Source organism: Pezoporus occidentalis, unplaced genomic scaffold (genome assembly GCF_034315485.1).
Source record: "Pezoporus occidentalis ecotype Australia unplaced genomic scaffold, CSIRO_AGI_Poc_V1 ctg62, whole genome shotgun sequence".
Classification (NCBI taxonomy): Eukaryota; Metazoa; Chordata; class Aves; order Psittaciformes; family Psittacidae; genus Pezoporus; species Pezoporus occidentalis.
The window spans coordinates 819263-840091 of NW_026915966.1; the positions used below are offsets into that span (position 1 = coordinate 819263).

Here is a 20829-nt window from a genome sequence, read left to right on the forward strand (position 1 = left end):
TTAGGTAAATATATTTCCTTGCCCTTTTCTACCTCAAATCAGATCTTCTCAATGATGCTTCTCCTGCTTGTGTGAGTGAGTTAATAAAAAGGATGCAAGCATTAACTCTGGGGTGACTCATTGGTATTCCTCTGTTGGTTCAAGCTGGTGTTTGTGGGGCAGCAAGTCCCAGGCTTCATATGCAGCTCAAGAGTGAGTTTCAGGTGACATCTCCATGTCTCTGCAGAAGCAGCCTTGGAACAGGCAGTGACAACCCATTGTATCTGTAAATGACAGTATTGAGGCATTCAGCAGGGCAAGGTTGCAAAGTCTTTGTGATGAAGCTTCTACTGTGACCAGGTGGGAAAATCAGGCCTTGGGATAGGAAGCTCCTTGCTATGTATCACAGCAAGCCCAGGTGAAGGTCTTTGTCTCTCTGCTCACCAGATCATGCTACTTCCTTGGTAGTCATCAGGGGTCGTTTTGGCTGCTGTGACTTTAAAAATGAGGAGCAGAGGGAGGTGTTCACATTTTCCCACATGCTGGAGCCAAGGAGCTGTTAAACCTCATGTGAGGTCCTGCTGCAAAGGGGATGGTTGTCCCATGAGCTCACTGTCTGCTGGGTTGGCGAGTGCATGGGGAGCAGGTGGCTCTGTTTGACAGCGGTGATGCCGATGGGCTGCAGGCTGTGCTCTTCCCCATCCCGGGCTCAGTCCTTCCCTTCCTAAAGCCACCAGAGATCCAAGGAAGACAACATCCCAGGTAGAATGTAGCGGGAAGTTTTGCACTGATGTAATATTCTTAATAAGAAATCAATGATTGGCTCAATGGGCAGCGTATGGTTGAAAATGGTTTGGGGTTTCCTTTCCCCGAAAGTATTTTCGAAATGGGAATGTTTAAACAAACACCTACAAGCAAGCTGTAACTTGGAAGAGGTGTTTAGATGAAATTAAACAAGCCTAATCATATTGGTCCATTGCTTTTTGACAAGAGAGAGAAATAGTTCCCAAGCATCTCAGCTGTAGCTGGCCTGTTGAGGGGAGGCTGAACTCTGTATAACAGCTTGCTCGAAACAATGAGCTCATGTGTCTGTCAGCACCACCCCTGCATCCAACTTCTGCATGCATGTGTGTGTGCTGACATGCATGCTGAGTAATGTACTTGGAGCCATTTGGAGACATGTCTCCTGAGAGGCCATGCAGAATTACACGTTACAGGTAGATTTTACCCTTGGACTGCATGAGCAGGTGTTGCTCGCATGGTTGGAGCCTGTATGTATGGATTTGGGAGCAGGATTTGGATTGTTTTGAAGGTTTTCTACTCTTTAGTCCTAAATTTCAGGTTTCATGCTTGCCTTGCAAGGTTTGCTCAGGAATATCGTCGCCTGCACAGCACTCGTTTTTGTTTGCACCAAAACTGAGGCAACTGGCAGCAACAATTGCATGCTGTGAGTTATAGGTACAGGGAAAATTGAAGATTGTGTTGTCCCATAGCATGCACCTGAATATCAGTGGTGGAAACAAAAGAAATAAAAGCCAATCCATCCCAATAATACACAAAGGTCTACAGGGTTTTGGTATTTTAACAAAAGTACCTTCCTTTCTTTCCTCCACAGCTGAAAACATGCTAGTTTGATGGTTTTCTTTAGTGTCAGGAGCAGATAATAAGAACAAGGGGGCACTCAGTTGGGTTGCCAGTTTCTTTATATCATGGGTGCTGTGATGTCCTGGGATTATTCCTGCAGGCTCCATGCAATCAAGTGGAGACATGTCATATTGCTCTTCTCAGCCTGTCCTGAGGACATGGCTTGGGCCAGCTTCAGGCTTCCCTCTAACTTTAGGTTAAATAGCCTTTCTGTGGCCTAGGGCATGTCTGGGATGCAGGGTGTGGGCTTGGCTGCCCTCAGCTGGCTGCTGGTCATCCCTTGGGGACAGCAGTGTATTGCAGTGATTTCTGATAGGCAAGCGAAGCACTTGGGATCTGTTCAACAAAAGAGTTTAAATTTGCATTATTAAAATGTTTTGCATGTCATCTAATGCAGGGGATGGGATTTGGTAAACAGCCTTGTAATTTATGCCCAAATATTCCTTGGCACATTGGCTCCTCCGTGACAAACGATACTGATAGGGGTACAATGCCATACCTTCTTCTCCCTCCTGCCACCATCTGCTTGCAATATTCATGCCTGAGCATGTACAAAGTGTTCATGCCCATAAGAACTGGCCCATCTTATCAAGCTAAATATGAACAATGTCAAAATGATTACAGAAGAACTGAGCAAAAATTGCTTAAACATCTACTACTCATCATTAATAGCTTGTTATTGGCACAACTGATGTGTATTACTATCACATACTACACTGAGCCAGTACATAAATGTGTTTTTTTAGCATATTTTTAATGTGGCTAATTTATCTGTTACTGTCACGCTGGGGCTGTTAGCTTTGAACAAATGGCTGTTATTAATCACTGGAGAGCTATTAGACACCACAGCCCCGGTGTTAAATCAGCTCAGGAGTGGCACTTGTAGGAATATTCAAACATGACTTCCAAATTGCCTGGGTACTGCTCGTGTGGTTAACGCCTCTGGGATCAGAGCCATCGAGCGCTGCAAATACTGCTCCTGTGTGTCGAGCTTGCCCGGTGGAAATGCCTTTCTCTAAAGAGCAATTTCAGTTTAAGGCCTTATTTATTATGGAGTCGCTTTAGGAGGGGAAAAAGAAGAGAAAAGAATTGCAACTGGTTTACACCCCAGGCATGATTTCCCTCTGGCAGATTTGGGGCTTTCTGAGCAGCAAAGGGTGTCTTTCCCTGCGTTACCCAGCTAATCTGGTGATGCTGAGGGAGGTCAAGATCCACAAGGAATGAGGAGAGGTTAATTCTTTGTGCTAAACACCACGTCCTGGGAGGCTGGGCCAGTCTCCTGGGCACAGATGAGTCCTTAGATGTTTGTGGGACCTGAAGAACAAAGATATTCAGAGCAGTTTAAGCTGCAGGAGAATTTGGCTGAAGTTTTCCTGGTTTCAACTTGATTTTCATCAGGGAAAACTAAGCTTCGGAGAGATTGACGTTTTTAAACAGCACCAAGCTAGTATCAAACCCAGAAGTGTCCCTTTCAGTCCCCTGCTCTTACCAGTGTCCCATGTGAGGGGGACACCCCTGTTTGTCCAGCCTATTGCATGACACATTCTCCTTGAGATAATGGCAAAAGATAACAAGGATTTAGGTTAGACCTATCCACTCAACAGCCAGGGAAGCGTTACTCTGGTTCAGGCGATTTCCAGGGCTGAATGGGGATGAAAGAAAGATGGATCTGAATGGAAGGAAAGAAACCTCAATGAGAGCTCTTTCAAAGGGGAGATGGTTTAGACAAAACATTTTGGGAGCTTAATGAACTCGTGTTTTCCAGCAAGAGACTGATTCATGAGGAACCTTTGATTCATGAGACCTGCTGGACTCATATATCCAGTAAATGTATGTACTTTACTGGCTGCTCTAAAAGAGCTGCCCCAAAGCAGCTGCGAGTGGGAGATGTCTGGCGGTCACCTATGATGCTCCACAAAGGTTTCTTCAACTGCAACCACATTTAACTTGGAAGAATCTCACTGCTGTTCTGGAAGGGCTGCTGTACCTTGTGTTTTGCCTGTCATTTCTGTAAGCTAAGTCACCACACATGTGCAAGTACAAATCTCTGTAGCGGAGTGGTCTCTTCATCAGCCTTGTGGTAGGCTTCAAAGGGAAAGCTTTGGAAGGGTTTTGGATCCCATGAAAACACATTATCCCAGATCTTGCGGATTGCCAGTACAAATCCACTTTAACTTTACAGCTTTCTGTGGCTTCCTCTAATGATGGCTATTTACATGTGCCTCCTCAGAGCATCGCAAGGGAGTTACCCAGAGAAATACCACAAAGGGCTCGTAATTAATGGCAGTTATAACTGCACCCCAGGGCAGCAATCCCAAGGGGCTGCTGCTGAACTGACTGTGAAAAAGGGAACTTTCTGTCCCTTTCCTGCAGTCTTTTACCATGCCTTCAGTGGCCTGGGCAAACATGAGTTTGAGAAGGCCTATCATTAACATTGAGTTGTCAGCTGAACGAAGGTGTGGGCCACAGCTTTGTATTGGCACTAGGTTCTATATATTCACCTTGTGTTTGTGTCACTAGCAACCTTACAGCTGGGTTCTCCCATCTGGAATAAACCTAACAGGGTGCCTATTGCAAAACCCTCTGTGCAAGGGCAGATGGAGCCCAGGGATGATCCAATGGGACCTCCTGCATTATTCAGGTCTAAGATTCCCACAGATTATTTCAGTGTTAAGGTGCCTGTGTGGGACTGAACATGTGCAGAGAGAGCCGAGAGCTCTGAATTTGCACTTATTTCTGGACAGTTTTGTTCAACTTTTGGATCACAGCCACGAAACCTCACAGCATCTTTTGTCCTTTTGGTTTCAGGGCCTTCTCTGGAGGTTTTGGAGTCAGGTCACTTCTCTGGTCTCAGGAAATAGAGCCTCTCACTGTTGGTCCTTTGCTGTCATCTCTGTTTCACATCACAAAGCTTCCTACACCAAACAGCTGCCTACCAGACCCTCATCTGGCCCTGCAATTAGTGCAAGGTAGCAGAGGGTGTTAGTTTTTCCTTAGCACATACCAATTTCTCCCCTTGAGAAATTAATTCTGCGTTGGTTCCAAAAGGGTGGCCCCAAAGACTGCAACCCTTCACTAAACAAGGTCCCCTGGGGTTCCACAGCCATTCAAACCCCTTTTCCATGCTGCTAGGTTGGTGTGGCATGATCTTGGTCATACAGCAGAAAGGGCACAGGGACAGTCTCCCTCTGCAGCCAGGCAGGTTCGCTGCCAGTACTAACCTTGACTGGGCATCAGAAGACAGAGCAGTGCACTAGCTCTTTAATAAACTCATTGTATTCACACTGGGATGCTCCCAAATATAAAGAAATAATGCCACCAGTTGAGCTCATCACATTTTGGTGCTCCTCAAGGACTAGCTGCTCCCCAGGACCTTCATATCTGCAACCAGTGTCAATGCAACGAATGCTAGTTCTTTCTCTCTTCAGGACCACATTTCTGGCAGCTTGCACTGAAGATCCCCAAATGATCTTTTCTGGCTGTTGCGATGTGAAGTTGCAGGCAGGTAAAATACAGACAAAATAGATTAACTGCCTTGTTCCTTTAACCCCAAGCTCTTTCCTGGCTTGTAATGGAAAACTAAAGCCTGCCTTTCTTATAACTCGGATCTAAACAGTAGCTGCTATGAAGTATTAGGTTGGAGTATGAACTCTGTGTGAAAGATGAAGGAGGAATGATGTATTTTAGAAAGGATTTTAGTGGGTCCTAACTTAAAAGCATCAGTATAAATTCATTGCAAGTAATACGCTCTTAATTATTCATTTTCCTTGGCACCGGTTAAAGAGCCAAGGAATGGCTTCTGTCTCTTCATATTTAGTATATTATTGTTTGAAAAAGGCCAGGGGGAGGCCAGACTGTGCAGAAATAATATTCCCCCTTATATATACGCATACATATTACCAGCAGCCCTAGTAAAGGGGAATATAATCACCAGCAGCTGAGAGACAATGACATTTTTATAGACCTCCTGGCAGATCTGCAGTGGGAGAGAGCCTGACAACTCTTTGGCTTTGGACCACATTCCTCTGCAACCTCTGCACAGGGAGCTCTGAGTTTCTCCCTCCCTGGAAACCAGCTCACATCAGCCAAACAGCAGCAGCCTCATCAGGTTGAACCATTCCCCTTCTCCTAGAGGAGAAAATCAGAGTAGGGCAGCTTCAGCTGCAGGAGAGGGTCTTGCTGCTGGGACAAGATGCTCAGCAGCTGAATGTTAGAGAGCTGGTTCAGCCAAAGGAACAGCAGTGGGGCTGTATGGCCACTGCACAGCTTGCTGGGAAGAGGCAAGAAGTCATCGTCTGCATTTTTATAGGAGACTACCCAAAGAGCCCCCATGGTGGGCAGTCTCCATCTCTGGTAGGAGACTATCCTTGATAGTCTCCATCAGCCCAGCCGCGGTCCTGTCCTTACGCAGGTGAAGCCTCCCACTGACTCCATACAACCATAGGCATGCTTTGCTGAAGAGGAGCAGGGTGGAGACTGCAGTTTGGTTTTTCACTGAAACAATAATGGGAATTCATCTGGTCTGGAAAAGCTTAAAAGGCTTTTTCAAGGTCTTTTGCTCAAATAGCAGAAGAGACCTCACTGGGCCTGAACACGCGGGGCACCTTCTGGGGTTTGAAGGTCTGTGGGCTTGATAGAGGTTCTCTCAGCACCAAATCAGTGCTGCAAGTGCTTAACCCCATTTTGTCCTTCCTGGTGATGTTTCATGCAGTGTTGATTAATTGATTTTATTTAGGTCAGGCAGCAACAGGCTCAGCATTTTCATCTCTGTGCTGAAAAATCAGCAAACCATCCTCATCCATTGAGCCATCCTACCCAGGTTTCCAAGCACTGTACTGAGGTCTTTGGTCCTCGGATACAACACCCCTAAGCACTTGTCCATAGATGATGTTCTGCCAAAGCCAGTCACCTGAAAGAGCCACTTTTGTCCTGCTTTTTGCTATGAACAACGTCATGTTGTACGTACATTTCTGCCTATTCAAGTGTCCCAGGTGTGTGGAAGGGATCTGCTCTGTGCTAGCTGCTGTCCTCTGCAAATAAGGAATATTAAAGCCTTTACAGTCTCAAGTAGATGCAGTCACCACAGGTCAATTCAGAAGAGATGAGACGAAGACAATTTCTTGTGGGGTGAAAAGTTAATCAATTGTAGATAAAATTAGTTGAGTTTTATCTAAATGATAAAGACCAAATATTTCTGGGTTTTGGCATCTGACAAGTTAAGCATTTCAAGTAGTTCTTTGGCAATTCAAATAGACGAGGATTAGCTGCATGGCCAAAATAAATGGGCTTTTCTGTTTTTCTTTTGGTAGGCTCCATTTTTTAACTGTTTTCAAAGTCCTGAAAGATTTGTGCTTCGATCGAAACCCCTCAGATTATCATCAGGCTGAGCATTTCCATTGGGTTCAAGGAGTCTGATTTAAAAACACCTTGACTTAGAAGTTTCACCAGCTCCAGCTGACAGGCCAGGGGCTGAGTTTCACATCATTGTTGCTTCAGATCCTGACTTCTCTCAGGTTTGCTCAATCCCATGCCTTGTGCCTGAGAACAGTTTATGTACCTCAGGCAGCTGAGGCTGTGTTTAACCCTCCCCATAACAGGGATGTTTTGCCAGCTTCAGGAGTAGGTATCTTATGTTTTGCTGGAGCCTCAATTGCAGCCCTCAGAGGCGGTGCCAAACCTTTTAACACTGGCACTGTTTTTTCCAGGCAGCACATGGGAATTTGGGGGCACTTAATATTCACACTTAATATTTAGTGTGAATAGAGCCCTGGTGTCTGACAGCTCTGTTTACCCACTGCGAAGGGAAGGCGTGAGAGCAACACCTTTGGGCTGCTGCCCTGCAGCGCTTTGCAGGATGACACCCAGGTAGGGACATGGTTGAGGAGATGCTGACATGAAAGAGGTGGTCTTGGTTGCCTCCTGGATACACTGATTAAAGATACTGTTTTTCCCATGATGCTGAGCACAAAGACTTGCTCACACATCATGGTCTCCTCATTTACCTCCACGGATGCCCACCCCAGCATCCTCCCACCCCTCCCTCCATGCTATGCCTTCTCTTCCTTATGTCCTCAGGCTTGTCTCCAAACCGGAGCCTTTTGGCATCCTTCCTTAGCTCACCATGCCATTATTTCCTGCTTCATCCACCATGCTTAGGGCCACTTTTCCTCCTAGGGCTCTCACACACATGTCCCCCTTTCACATGGCATGGCAGAATATCTGATTAGCTAAAGAGGACAAGGTGCCTGTATGGACCTCTCTCCCTTCCATAGGTGCAGGATGCCGCAGTTATCTCCCACCAACACCATGCAGTCCTTGCTTTTATTGAACTCTTATCCCGAGCTAACCCTTTTTTCCTTACTATTTTGATCTGTATTCAGTCCTTCCCTTTCTATTTGTGTTTGCCCTGAAGTGGTCAGGCAGTTGGACTAGAAGATTATATAGGTCTCTTCCAACTGTTCTGTTCTATTCTATGTCTCTGCCTGCAGGGATACCTGCCTATGGCACAGGATCTGAGTGTTCTCAGCACAGGGTGGGTATAGCTTTACTAACCTGAGGCCCAGAAATCCCTTTGGCCACTGTTTGCTTAAATTTCCCTCCAGTTTTCACCAAAATCAGTGATGTCCAAGGAGGCCTGAATGATCCTTTGCAACATCATAACTTTAAGAATAACTTTCCTCTCCTTTGGATAGAAATATGTGACGAGTACAAGAATAGTTTTTAATTCATCAGAGGCCCTTTCCTGCTAGAATTGGCTCTTTTTCAAAGTAATAATAATCATTATTATTACAATTTCTCCTATATTATTTCCAGCTTTGATAACTTCACACTAGTTGGAATGAGATTCCTTCAGCATAGTGAAATGCAAGGCAAAATTAACCAAGTCCTCCCCTCGGGGAACTGCTTTCCCTCTGCTCTACCAACAAGTCCTTTAGCATCAGAACCCTGCAGAGCTGTAACTTAACTGACTCTCTCTTATTTAGGGCTTTGCTTGTGAACTAAGTAGTGTTTATAACTTGGTGTATTCCTGCTCTAACCATGGGCCAAACTTGGAGGAATCGCTTTTTAGTTCCCCAGTATGTGCACAATGAATGTAGGGATTTGACTCTTGCTGACACGTGTTGATTTGCTGCTAGGAAGCTCCAACCGAAGCGTTTCACTTTGAATCATTCTGACATTAAATCTTATCTAGCTGGTGTGCCGTGGTGCAGCACAGTAATTGCTGTGGTGCTGCATGGGGAGTTCATGTAGTTCCAGAGCACAGCCTGTGTGCGCTGCCTGGCTGGCACCCAAACCCTGTAACAGCCTGCTCATGCTCTGACAAAGCCAAAGAGTGCTTAAAAGAGGAATAAGAGGGAAATATGATGTGGAAAACAGCGTTTTCAACACTGACATTTTTCTCCCTAGGAATCACCATTCAGACTACTGAATTGCCTACCACACTTAGCTGAGTTTTGAGCTGTCTTTTAGGAATCTCCTATAACAGGTATCTGGAAAGACAGACCAAAAACCTGGAATGCCTTTAGCCTCCTTACTTTCCATGTCATCCCCAAAGTCCTCCTAAGTTTTCCTCCAGGAAAAGGTGGCTGAGAGTTACCTTGAGGAGAAAAGTCATGATGATGGCTATGAAATGTAAGGTTGGATGAAACCAAGTACATTATCCTCATGCAACACAACTTTCCCCAAGCCAGACTTGAGCTGGTGTGTGTTGGTGTAGTTAAGCTGAAGGCAGAAGGAGTCTGAACCAAAAAGGGTGATAGCAGTGTAACAAGAAAACCACTCTGATCCAGGGTAAAGACAGAGGCTGTCTGAGCAGGGAAAGCTCAATACTTCCAGGGATGTGTTTTATATTGCAAAAAGTGGGATGGATTCCCAAAGGCAACTGTGCAATGAAACCTTACCTGGATGAAAGGAATAGAGGCCAGTTGAAATGAGCATAATACAGATCTGTAGAAATGAGCTCACGTATATATAATTTATAGGGAATGAATTCCTTTCTGCATCTGCATGGTTTCCAAACACTATTTTATAGATTTCTCTAGCAGAGATATAATTCTCTCCCCCCATTCTTTAGGATGTCCTAATCCTTGGGCTGGTGGTTATTCCCTACAAGCTCTCTTTGAATGAAGTTAGAACATTTCTTTGAGGCCTTTTCAATAAAGTGCCATTGGCATTTCACAACTCCCAGTGTTTCATAAGGCATGAAATGAAAGCATTTAAGAAATTCATGATTAGTAAGGCCAGTAAGATACCCATTTGTAAATCCCCTCTATTTATCATTTATTTCCGGGTTTAGCATGCGCTACGGCCAGTGTCCTGCTTTCTCCCATCCCCAGTGCCCCTTTCATGCAGGAGTGACAGGGCTCTGGTCTGCCTTGGCTGGGTGGATAATGGCCATATTCACCGGTGCATGTTTCCAGCAGATCTGACAGCTAATCCAAGGAATGACGTCGTAGTGAGACACTTGAGATAAATGGAAAGAAAGAAAACCTCATCAAGCCCAGGGGAGCCTCCGCCGCCTGGTTTTCTTCAGGAGGCACAAGGCAGAGCGTGGCGTTAGGCATGAACACCAGCACGCTAGGAAGGAGCAGACAACGCCTTCATTTTGCACTGTGTGTGATGGCTGGTTAGACCGGGTTATTTTCCCTTTGTTGTAGCTGCAAGGATTGGAGAGCTTGGTCTCAGGCATGGAGAGATCAGCAATCTAAGAGATGCTGATGCACATGAGGCTGGGAAGGAGCATCCCCACCGATGCACCTTCATCCCTGGGAGACCCCATTGCAGTCATGATGGCAGACCTGTAGTCCCCACCTTCCACCCCAGTGCTCAGTGCAGGACTGCCTGCCCATGTGCACATGTAGTAAAACAAAGCAGAGCCTGGGAAGAGGATGAGTGAGAAAGCTGCAGGGAGCTAGGTGAGGGACTGCCGAACAGTCCTTGGCAGTGAGGGTGATAACTGATGTAACATGTAGGCAGAGTTCAACACTGGAGAGGAGTAAGATGCTAATACGGGCTCTCCAAAACAGAAGGCAGCACCTGCAGGCTTGTGTCTATGCACAGGCCTGGTGTGTGAGATGCCAAATACTTCATGTGAGTTACTGAGTCCACTCAGCCCCTGGATGCCTCCTTTGCTCCTTCCTCCTTCTGCACAAAGAGGAGCAGAGCTTCTGGCAACAGAAGCCACAGCAATCAGTTACATGATGAGCATCTCAACATGGCAGCTCCTAGGACTTTCCAGGGTGTGAGTGGAAGCATCTTCAGAGGGAGCTGAGGGAATTTGTGATGTCAGCTCATAAATCTCCTGTCTCTTTTCTATCTTCAGCTGAGCGCTGAGAATCAGTTTCTGATAACATCTCCAAATTGCTGGGAGCAATTTTGCAGCTTGCGTTAATTGCAATCTTCTGTTGAATGCCTCTGAGCTCTTAATAACTTTGTAATTAAAGTGCAATTAACAAATTAACAAGTATATGTCAAATGGAATGCTAATGTTGTTAATGAGGAGATAATTAGCTGGTGTCATGGAGAGACTCATGGGGCATCTTCGAGATTCAGAAGCCTTTTGGCTCGTGTAGGAGATTAATGGAGTTTGCTATGAATGAATGAATGAATGAATTGTCCTTGGATGACGTGCAGTGGAGCAGTCGAAGATAGCCAGGTAACCCACGACACCACAGCCAGAAAACACAGCGTTCTCATGCAGTCATTTTCTAGGCAGCTGGCCAGTGTTTCACAAAGGTTTTCTATAGCACAACTGGAACGCTCATTAAATACAAGGCCAGGCTTTGAGAAGGGCTTAGCAGGTGATGAAACCACTCAGCACCATCCCGGCCTGCAGGCAAGGTTCCCACTCCAAAAGAGCCCTGTGTAGCTTGTGCCTGTTTCACTCTAGCATCACTGGATGAGATGCAAACCCCAGGACTCCTCTGCCTGCCCTGGACACAGGACACAGGTTCCCTCTCCAGATGCCATCACAGTTTGTGGCAGTCCAGCAGAAGTGCCCATATTGGTTAAAATTGACTCCAGGGGTCAGTCTCAAATGGAAATTAGATGTGGGCTGTTCCCTCATACACCCAGGAAAGCACAAACAAGAACTGGCAGAAAAGGGTGTGAAGTCAGAGGGTCACTCCATCATGATCCCTGACTCAAGCAATTTTGGCTGCTGTGTTGGTGGGTATTGGGTAAAGGGAACTGCAGAGGAAGCTACAGGGGATACAGAAGACAGTGGACAGTGTGATAGGACCTGAAGTTGCCCATATAGTGCATATGGTTGCCAGGGTATAACAGGCTGCTTTTATAGCTTTTGAATGTGATCTCAAATTTGCTATTAGTTGATGAATCCATCAGCCCCATTAGATTTAAATTCCATGGCTGTGGGTGAGGATGGAGGTCCAGACTGGAGGATGTGGGTGGCTCCTCACAGTAAGACCGTTCTAGAAGTACTAGCAAAGAGAAGTGAAGTCCTATAACTGGCTTGCTGGCATTTCTGCATCTGCTTTTGGGTTACTTTCCATTCAGACAGACACTGACCTTCCCCAGCACCATTATTAAGTGGCAAAAATGCCCTGTTGAAGGGTTTTCTTGTGGAAAAAGCACCGAGTTCTCCTGATCTCTGGCTTGCAGGCAGGAACTGGGGCTCAAAGGCATTGCCAGTATAATAATAGGGTCCCAGTGATACAGCTTATCCTGGGGTGCTGCAATGCACTGCTGAGCTCAGCCAGCTCCGGGCTTGTGCAGGGACCCTGACTTCCCACATTAGGACCCTGCCGTGCACGTGCGGCTGCGGATGCTGTACCAGGATGGGTGTGCTCTGCACTGGGGTGCACTGAAATGCCCTCCCTGCACTTTGGCTGTCCCAGTCTGGCTCTCCAGCTCGGATGTGGTGTGGGAACAGGAGAGCTCATTCTTGAGGAATTTGCTCCAGTTCTTTGGCCTTAATTTTCCTTTGCTCAATTTCATCTCATTACCCACAGTTACACCCTGCCGGGCCATGTGGCAGCACTCTAACAGGTATTTAAAATGTTATAGAGTGAGCCAATTGGTGCTTTTAAAATCCATTCCATACCATGACATAATATATTTTCAATATGCTCAGATTTGTCAGGATGCATTGAGACTGGAAAGAGACTGGCCAATTGCATGGGAACTTCCTTTTTGCTTGATGGATGCCTTGCCCCTGTCCTGCAGTACCTGTGTGTGTCCTGGTGTTGCAGGTCAGTCTGGTCCCCTGCATACTTTGCCAGTGCTCTAGGTCCAGAGCCTCAGCCTCTGTCCATCAGTGACCTCTGCCAACACACAAAGAGCTGGGTCTGCAACTACTGCAACCATTTGGTTTCAGGATCTTGTTTGCACAGTTGCTGACATGAGGAGGCTTTTGATTTCATCCCCAGGTTAAGATTAATGGTTGTTTCTGCTTGATAGCACTGCAAGTGCTGTCTGCTTCTATTTCCCATTTTCTTTCCCTGTTTATTTATATGGCAGCAACTCTGCACTGGGAACCATCAGGGAGAAAAACCACAGATGACAGAGGTAAGGAGAAATAGCAGGAGGAGAGTAGCCAAAACTGGACACAAAGCTAGACAAGGACCCACTGCTGCATGAAGAGCAGGGTGAAGCTGAAGGTAAGGCTGGAGGATGGGAACTGCTGTTCCTGATGAAGCAGAGGCTGCAGTTTCTGCCCTTGGTGCTTGCTCCAGCAGCAGCATCACCCACCCCTTACCCTGCTCAGCAGCAGCCTGGTCACCCATGGATGCTGGGACCCCACCAGCAGCAGGGCTGGGAACATCTCCCTTTACCCACCTCCCCAGGCTCTTCTTGCTTGTAATGAAATCTGCCTTGTACACAGTTAAACCACTTTCCAGTTTCACTGCAGACCAGAAGTCCTTTCTCCATGCCTAACTGAGGAAACCATCGTGGTTCTGCAGGCAGAAGGTCCTAGAGGGAAGCTGAGCCAGTGCAGCGATGCTGCCTCGTAGCAGCATCATACTTGTACTCATAGCAGGGTGACTTTCAGACATCCTTACATCACTTTTGTGTAAGAAGCTAGGCCTGAATTCACATATCACACACGCAAATAATCAATTGCTGGAGAAGAAAGGAATTGCTTGTGGTCTGAAGCCTCAGTCCAGTCCCAATGACTCTAAATTAATTAGGTGCCCTGTGCTTTCTTGAGTGGTGATGCTTTCCTGAAACATGGTCTTAGGTCAGCCATAATATCCTGCAGATAAACATTCCCCCCCGCACCTTGCATCTACAAAGAGAGGTAGCTTTGGACTGCATATTTATAGTCAGACCCTGAGCTATAAATGGGACATTTCTGCCTCATGCATTCCCTTAAGGGCCCATAAGACTGCACACATCAGCTAAGTAATATTTTACTGGGATTTTCTTTAATGACTTCAAGAGTGCTTATTCTTGCCCCCAATGAGCACTGCACAACTAACGTAACTCTACAATTAATCCTGAGTTACTCATACACTGGACTCCATTTTCCCTTCCATTCAGGACAAGTTTTAAAAGGTTATTGCTTTCCCCCTCCTTTCTCTTTCTTTTTAGTTTTAAAGACTTCTTTAATCAGACCAAATGGGGCTTAAAAGTACTGGAAACGTCTGGTTTTCTTTCATTCTCAGCCTGTTCAAAATCAAGCTAACGACAAAGGACAAGTGAAGTGCTTTGCATTCACAAGCTGTGAAGAGGGACGTGAGGGAGAGGGAGTCCTTCACACATTGCTGATGCTCACTTGTGGACACGAATTTCTGAGCAACTGCGGAGGGATAAAGGTGTTTCTATACATGTTAGATCTCTGTTTTGTGATTGACCTCCACAAGAGGGTCAGTTTAAAATGCATTGAAAGCTGAGTGGACACTTGAGGCAAATGCTGGAAAGAGAATGAGATAGACTTGAGGAAAAACAGCTCCCCCACACATGGTTAATGGTAAGGACCCCAAACCAGCCACATGCTAACAAGTGCTGGGATGCTCACAGCATCCATGAAAGCTGTGATCTCAGGGATGTCTCCTCCAAGGCACTCAGCACACACGAAGCAAGGCAGGGACAACCCAAAGGGGGAGCTCCACCATTTCCAGATGTTCCTAGGGAATTTTAGCCCCTCTCTGTGGTCTAATATTCAATGTTTGATCTGCTCATTGCCAGCAAAGACGGGGAACACCTGAAGCCTCCTAATACTGTCAACTGCAGCATGTCTTGCAGGCAACTTTGCACTCTTCATCATGATGCTGAATGAAAACACCTGGATAGGGGTATGCTGCTGGGGAGCAGCTGCAGGTTATCTACCATTGTGGGTGGACCATGGAAACCTCCCTGAGGAGATCCTGGTCTAGGGAGTAGTAGTTGGTTAAAGTCTGCTGGAGTGGAGAGAACCGAGTCTTGTTTTCTACAGAGTAAGGTAATTTCTTTACTTTCATAGTTTTTGTTGGTTTTTTTTTGCAGGAATTTGAAGGATTCACCTTTAACAGCAAGCGCTTGGTCTGTGAATCTACTGGTAGAGGGCTGGTTGTGACATGAAGAGGTAGATTTGTATGTTACTGTTGAATTTGCTGAATACTTTATAAGCAAAAAAGCAGATGTGACAACAAAAAGCTGATGTACCAAAAAAACCTCTAAATTACTCTGAAAGTTCTGAAAATATAGGCTCTTTTTCATTTATGGGGTGCTGGGGAAGGGCAGGGGTGCTATTGAGACAATCTGGTGCAAAAACTCATCCAGGTTTATACTCGGCTGCCCTATGAGGTGTGCGATGGTGACTGCCTTTCCCTGCCTGAGTGACGGACTGAGGGTGAACACCCCTGCACAGGGATGTTCTCAGCATCCCTGAAAGCCTGCGATTTCAGGGATATACTCAAATACATCCCATGGGGAGTGTCTGGGCTGGGAAGCTGGCAGTGCTCTCCCTCCACACCGACGCTTTGCTGGCTGACACCAGTTGTTCACGCTACACTCCATATATCTGCATTAGCTCAAACCTACCCGCTGTAGAGTCAGCTAATCCTTTGGGAAGTGCATAGGGCTAAACTCCTCCGTGTTTTTTTCTGTTTAGTCTAGACTATTAGACTTAGTGGCGCGGTGACTACGTGGATTGGTGATAGATTTACAGGAGTTGGGATATGGCAAACAGTGGGTATTTATGCACGTGTACTCACGCACCCGCAGCCCCAGTGAGGGGCCTGGCTGCTGAGCCCCGTGCAAGCTGCTGTCTTACCTTTATTGCTCCTCTCCCTGCAAAGACATGAAATGGCTTTTGGGGAGCTTTGGGACCAGGTCCTTTTACAAGCAAATCTTACGAGCTCCCTTTGGGAGCTGGTGAGGAGTGGGAGGAGATTCCAGAGTGTCCTTTCCATGGCCCCTGGGCTGTGCAGCAGTGGACTTGTAGAGACCATGGTCACCACCGAGTCCCTTCCATTGTTAAAGTGTCATTCTGCCTTCTCCAGGATATATTTACTGCTCCTGAAGGACCTGAGTTGTGTGGTCTGGGTAGTGAAAGACTCTGTTTCCCAGCTGATGCACTGCAGTGCCAAAGAAGTGGCACTTACATTGTCTTAGCTCTTTTTTCCATCCATGTTACCTGTTAAGACACTCAAGAGCCCAATTGCATTGCCACAGATGTACCCGATTGTGCTCTCATTGCTTAGCAGAAACTTGCAGGAAAGGTAATGTGACTTTGACCTAAGAGTGCAACTTCAGGCATCAGGCTTCAATTGAGGTAATCACAAGGAGGTCCCTAAGTGTCAAAGTGATGTGGGAACTCCAACTTCAACATAGCTCTTGTAGCTCTCTTGAGCTACCCAGATTTTTTCTCCCTATTGGTTTTCCTTGCTTCTCCCTGGGCTCTTTGCATGCAAGCTGGATTGGACTGTAGCTGCAAGAAACACAACTTCCTGCATGAAACACACCTTCCTTTTTCACATGCCAGTACCCAAGTCCCACATGACAGTTGCATGATGTGTGCTCACCATTATATGTTGTGTTGGCCTAGAAGCTGTCCAGTCTGCTTGTGAGAATCAAATCACAACAAAGAACATGCAGGAAGAGGTGATGTCTTATCACCAGTGTCCAAAAACTTCCAGTGATCTAAGGGATAAGGTTTACAACATACAGTGCTCATTTGAATGTTTGCCTCTCTGTAGGAAGGCCAATACATCCCCTCGTGCACTGCACCCATCCATTCATTTAATCACGGCGTTGTTAGTTGAAAGGAACAGAAAGGGAGTAAATCTGTGTCTTGACAAGAATAACACACAGCATCCGCTGCTCTTCTTGAGCTACATCCGGATTGCCCAGCGAGCATTTAGATGGACCAGGAATTATTCCTGCTTTGACTTAAAGTAAACTTGTGTTTCCATAAATGGCTTAGCAATGTAAACATCTCCCCTCCCTAAGGTATTAGGGTTTCTTTGTCTTTCTTTCCCCCCACATCCAGCCTCTTCTCTGCTGAGTTTCAGGTTTAGTACATTATGTTCTGCAGCTACTTTGTTCCGTGCAGCCTTTGTTGTTCCCTGCTCTTCCTCCAGGCAAGCCCCTGCTTTATTTACAGGGCATCACCTGCACGTTACACACCCACACTGCTTCCTGCTTGCAGATGTGGTCTACAGGGAACCTGCTAAAGCACCACCATTATTCTCATTTATAGCTTCCCTTTTGCCACCCTGTAGCTGTTACAGCCCCAAACTCGCCCCCAAAGACCCCCAACAATATGAATATTAACTAGGAAGGAAAATTCTGCAGTGCATATATAAAAGGAAAAATAAATCACGGTGGGAGATAAATGTGGAAGCACATTCCTCCTTTCCCACCCTCTGTTAATGGGAGCAGGAGGGGAAAGGACTATCCCAGAAACATCCTGGCAAGAAAGGATAAATGCAATCTATTTTTAAATCTCCTCCTTCACTGGCTTGAAGGTGAAGATGCTCCTGGTTTACCCTAAGAGGGCATTTTAGCTGTTATTTTCAACCAGGAGGGAAGCCCTGGGAGATGCTGTGGAAAGTGTAGGACGAGCATCTCCTTGTGGTACTCAATGGATCTACAGTCACCTCATCCCAGGCTGCCATTTTCTGTTCCACATCCCGTGCCTGTGTCCAGCCAGGCTCCTTTTACATCTCTGCACCAAAGCAGAGGTGGGATTTGCTGGTGCAGATGGGATTGGGTGCCCCACAGCCAGCAGCCTTGAAGCAAGAATGCAGCCAGGAACCTGCAGAAGCCACCTCTCAGCAGCCTCGAAAACGTGGTTACTCCTTTTGTTGAATTGCTGTTTCTTTTCCAGCTTGCCTGGAAAGCCACTAAATCTTGATTGAATTCAGTCCTTCTAGCACATCTCTCTATGGGAACCCACTTTGGCATAGGAATGGCAACAGTGAGTGGGAAATAAGTGGCAAAAATAGTCCTTTCATAGTGGATGCACTCGTCTTTGGTTTTAAAGGAACCTCAAAATTAGGTCTTTGCAAACATGTTTGGCTGAGTCCTAATTTAAGAACAACTGAGCAAACTCCTATTAAACCCTCTGATTTTAGAAAAGACCTTAGGGAAAGCTGTGATCTGCCCTGTTAGGTGCTGGGCTCCTTGAGCAGTAGCCCTCTTGGTTGTTTGCCCAAGTTCACCCATCTCACACACATCAATGTCTTTATAGTCCTGTATCGCTATTAAACAACAATCAGAGTTTAGGATAAGCAGCACTTTAGGCATCAGTAGGTTAGCTGGGATTAAACACCATCCTTCTGTACCTGCCCAAGTTCATGAGGGCAGATAGCCCTTGCAGGCTGTCTCCCACATACCAAATGTTGGCTCTGAGCTCAGGACCAGCTCTTTGTCTTCCAACAAAAAACAGCACCCAGACCCACCTGCTCCCTCCCCAGCACCTTCCTAAAACATCCTCCCTGAAGTTGCTGACTCCTCATCCCTCTTTTCCCTTCTCCCACCTCCCCCAGCTCCAGTTCTCGCATCCCGAGTTCATCAGTTTAAATCGCATCTTGCTGCAAATTGATTTCATTCCAGCCTCTGCTTCCACCTCTCCCTTGCCTTTAAATTGTATTTAGTCTTAAATCAATCTTATTCCAGCCCTCAGCTGCTGTGCTCTTAATTCTTCCACTTCAATTCCAACTGTTCTTAAAGGACCCAGATCAGAGATACGTTTTTCTCTCTCAGCCTTTGCTGCCACCTTGTTCCATTTAAATCACCTCCAATATGAAGGCACATCTTTGCCCTCCTCCCATCCCTCACATACTCTGTTTAGCCAGTTAATGTTTCCCCTTTGCAGCTCATTTGGTTTTAAACCAATTGGATTTTCTTTTATCACCTCCATAATACCCTAAATTATTCTTTACTTTCAGGTTTTTTCTGAACTTCCTTCTCTGTGTTTCAGTTCATGGCGGCAGCAGTAAGCTATGAGTTCAGATATATGATGTGGCAGTTGCTGGTTCTCTGTTTGCAGTGCAGGAGGACAAATCCTGTCTGTGTCAGTTAAGCTGATGCAAGAGGAGAAAGGAAGAACCTCTTCCTATCTAAGTCTCATTATAAAGAGATTTAAGTAGCTGCAAACAGATCTGAGAGGCCAGTGATGCGAATAGAAGCCTTTTGGGGTTTGTAAGAGTATGCATTGAAAATGGCCTTAGGGTTTTCTACAGCTATGTCACCAAAGCTGACTATGAAGTGACCAAGCACTGCTGATGCTCAGAGAGATGGAAGCAGAAAGGTACCAAGCTGCTGTTGGTTTTGCAGTGAGGCCTGATGTGACGGAAAGCCATGTGTTTTAAAGCAGGTCCCTGCAGGCTGCTAAGCGGGAAGCATTCACAGATGCTAGAGGAGGCAATGCGCCCAAATCCCATAGTGTTTCAGTAGTAAGCAGGTGTCTACATGGCACCGTTGCTACTGGAAACCTCCCTCTAGTTGTCTTCACTTTGAAATGATGTTCAGGAACCCAAGGAGTTTAATTAAAACTGTTGAGGACCCAAATCAGGGTGGGGTCACTGTCGACAGCCCTGGCATCATTTGTATGTGGATACACAGGCACATTTCTGGGAAAGAAGGAAGTAAAATGCCCCTTTGTTTGTTGTATGTTCAATGTCCTTCTGGATTAAACCATTCCCCAGGGGCAGGGCCCGCTCACTAACACTGCAGCACGGGGTGCGAATGGGCTGGTCTCCACCACGAGTCATCCTTGAACATGGTCACCAGGGCAGCTATGAGCTAGAGAGGGGTCACCATTCACCCCACTCATGAAGATGACTTCTGGTAATGGCATTCAGCAGCTCCCTTCCCAAGACTTTGATAGGTGACCTGAGGGTCAAAGGTTTGGTGTCCCATGTCCTGGAGGCGGTGCTGACTCCTCTCCATGACATAGTTTATCCTTTTCCCTTAAGAAGAGCCCATTGTGTGTTGAATCTGCCCCTTCCACTGCCTGTGGTAACGGAGCGGTGCCCTGAGCCATTACTGTCCTCTGACCCCTCCATCGCAGCACAGAAGACACAAGCAAGGTGATGCCCTCATTTGCTGCCCATAGAAGAAAGCCATCAGTCTCAGAGTAATGGATGGGATTTAGAAGTGGATGCACCACGAATCAGATGCGTTTAGGGAAGCTGTTTGGGTGATCTGAGGGGTTATGCCCTGATTATCTGTAAAGTGCCTGGAACTTTCTTTATGGTGGAAAGATCTGATTAAGAAACTAAGATTTTTCCTGGAAACTGAGGGGGGTTTGGGCTTTTGGCTTTTTATTTCCTCTCCCTCTTGTAAAAGATGCTGGAAGCAGAACAGCTAATAACCAAAATAAGTGTTTGTCTGAAATGTTGGAGACCTAGTTTTCAAATGAACCTGGGCCAGTGTTTTTGTCTTGGTTTTGACTGTCAAAAATGAATAAGTGATAAGGCAGACCTTTAACTCTGAAGGATGCTCCCATTCCTATCAGCTCTAGGTAGCAGCGCAGTGCAATGGGGCACGTGCATGAGAGCTCTCCAGAGGGATGGCACAGTGAAGCTAACATAAGACAACTGGAAAACCAATCCAGCTTCTTCATTATCATTAGATTGCAATTAATTTGTGCTTTTCTTAGTAAATCTCGTTTGTTAGGTACTTTTTCAGCAGGAATATTATTGCTGGTTTAGTTTTGATGCTACCAAGCACTTCTGGAGAATGCAGACTGTATTCCAGGTCCTCAGGGGTCTCTGTAGGTATCCTGGGCTTTATGGCTGTCAAGAAAACTCATAA

The 20829-nt window shown here is 46.2% G+C and overlaps 2 long non-coding RNA genes across 2 annotated transcripts in view; both read left to right on the forward strand.

Annotated features, from left to right (window-relative positions):
* Nucleotides 1-20829, forward strand: part of LOC134174624 (uncharacterized) — a 195765-nt gene that overhangs the window by 11164 nt on the left and 163772 nt on the right. The window lies entirely within an intron of this gene.
* On the forward strand, nucleotides 439-14954 carry LOC134174642 (uncharacterized). Its single transcript, XR_009968736.1, has 3 exons — nucleotides 439-741; nucleotides 13102-13241; nucleotides 13428-14954. It is a non-coding gene; the product is annotated as an uncharacterized LOC134174642 (long non-coding RNA).